This window comes from Solanum pennellii, chromosome 3 (genome assembly GCF_001406875.1).
Source record: "Solanum pennellii chromosome 3, SPENNV200".
Lineage (NCBI taxonomy): Eukaryota > Viridiplantae > Streptophyta > Magnoliopsida > Solanales > Solanaceae > Solanum > Solanum pennellii.
This window is the reverse complement of record NC_028639.1, coordinates 60,933,947-60,936,438: the sequence shown is the minus strand read 5'-3', so window position 1 is coordinate 60,936,438 and position 2,492 is coordinate 60,933,947. Positions and strand designations below refer to the sequence as shown.

The 2,492-nt window shown below is 36.0% G+C and overlaps 1 pseudogene; it reads right to left on the bottom strand.

Moving 5' to 3' along the window:
* The window catches only part of LOC114076510, a 58,609-nt pseudogene extending 56,469 nt beyond the window's left edge, over positions 1–2,140 (bottom strand).
* Between the last annotated feature and the right edge of the window lie 352 nt (positions 2,141–2,492).

Below are 2,492 nucleotides of genomic sequence, written 5' to 3'. Positions count from 1 at the left end.
GTTAGCTACTATTGTATTGTTCTATTTTGTGTATTGGAGATTGATTGTTGCTACTTGGGAAATTAATTGGTTTAGAGAAGGTTCGAATACCCGATTTTGGAAGATTCTAAGTATGGAGTTACGGAGGAGCATCGATAAACAGTAGATGGATCGACGGACCGTGATGTTGGTCCGTCGTTTGATTAAAAAAGGGTTCCGTCCGAAGAGAGAAAAATATTATAAGTCGTTACTGGCAGAGGGAGTCGATGGACTATCGATTGATCGATGATCTGTCAGGTGGTTCGTAGATTGATGTTGCGTCACCTGAACAAACTTTCCTTATTTTAATTACTTTTTTTAAGACTATGTTTTCTATATATATATGGTATTAAAACCTCGTTTCTGGGGTTAGCTACTATTGTATTGTTCTATTTTGTGTATTGGAGATTGATTGTTGCTACTTGGGCAATTAATTGATTTTCGGTTTTGGTTTGAAGGATTTTCTTGCAATTTCAAGTTGAAAATCTGGGTTTATTCTTCTTGTTAAGTAAGTTCATGATTTCTTCGTCTAGAACTATGAATTGTGATCATGCTAGCATGGGTAAATAAATCCACAACTAGGGTTGTGAGAACCATGGGTAGTTAACAAAGTAATCCTAGTAATTAAGCAATTCTTGAATAGTGTTATTGTATACATTGATAATTCTTTCGCTTAGAAGTCTTTTTAACGAGTGCACACGTTAGAACTCCCCTTGTTGCTACTTGTCGGACCAAAGAGGTAGTAATAGGAAAAGAATTCTCAACATAGATTTAGTGTGATACTATTTAATAGGCTATTGTCGATTGTGTGAGGAAATACTAAGTCCTACATCGATTATGATGTCTAATATGAGATAATGGTAAGGATTAATAAAGTATACACACGTAGCCGGACCAAGGTGCAGGGTGAAATTCTCTAGATTCCAGACCTAGGATTTAGAGTTACCTAAAGTATCACTTTGCATATAATATACACTAGGAAAGATTTGCTATTTCTAGGAATACAACGTTATGAACATGTGAGGAACACATAAGCCCTAATTCTTCTCTTATCTTGATAAAACCAAAGTTTATTTTTGTTCAAACTGTTAATTTCATTGTAAATGAATTTTGTTTCACAAAACCCCCCTTTACTTACTTGCCTTGGAAAGACATTGACTAAATAGATATAATCGTGAGTAAGGTGAAGTCTAAATTATTTTCCTCATGGAATTGAACCCAACCTACTAGTTGGGTTCTCACTTTATAAGGATCGCTTATTCTTCTTTAGGGAGGTATAATTTAAGTGTATAAGCATGCCTTATACCTCTGGCACGGTATATTGGGTCCTCTTGATGGGGCGTATACATCAGACTCCACATATAGATCATGTTGTTTTATTAATGGTTATTAGTAGCTCTGAGAGTTCAGTCAGACTCTATTACATTGACCATATTTACAGTTCAGTTTGTATTCAGTCTCAACATGTTATAAATTTGGTCATTGATTCCAGTTAGCTCAGCATTCTGTATATAATGTTCAAAATATGATACTTACTTTGTGTTTGTTCAGTTATGTTTTATTTCAGATTTACTATATCCTACATGCTCAGTACCTTTCAAGTACTAACGATACATGCGCTAGATCTTCTCGTGATATATGTTCAGGTTCCCAGCATCCACATCACGCTTAGATCGGACCCCGATCTCTAGTTCAGTAGAATCAATGGTGAGTCCTCATTTTCCAAGGACAATAGTCAAGAGTTTATTTTTCAGTATTTTTAGTCCTTTAGTTTATGGTTTTGCTAGATTTTGTTGGGGCCTGTCCAAACGTTTCTAGTCAGTTAGAGGCTATTTTTAGACATAGAAAGTTTGAGCTTAGTATTGAGTTAATATGTTCATTGAATTAAACTCATCAGTTTCGAATATCTCAGTTATAGCATATGGGTATTCCCCGTCTTTTCATTTTAATTATGATTTTGCTTCCGCATCATCTAATTATCTTTAGATGCTCATGATCATGCCAACAGGGTTAGCTTGAGATCACTTGTGATCCTAGGTCTCGTGTACGTGTCTCGGGGGTAGCTCGGAGCGTGATAGGGTGTTACAACTATAATAAATGGGAAACCTCTACAGCGATCCATGGCCATTATAGAAGGCTTCCCTGACATCCAAGGTCGCGGTAAAAGTCATCCTCCATCCATTTCGGAACCACTTTAGGCAGAAGGCCCCCCTATATATAGCAATAACTGGAAATAAGGTCATCTACATGGGCAAACTTCCATATTTTCCAAAACTTAGGAACTCAAGCAATTTATAAAAAATAAAATCCAAGGGATACAAGCAATGTCATCATCCAAGGAACCATTGGAAAACACCAATAATAGTAAATATTTGAAAAGCGGTAGGAATAAAAAGATATGTCCAGCAAAAGAGCTAGGAGTAATTGTCAACCAAATTTCTCAAGAAGTAACAACAAGATACACATGCACATCA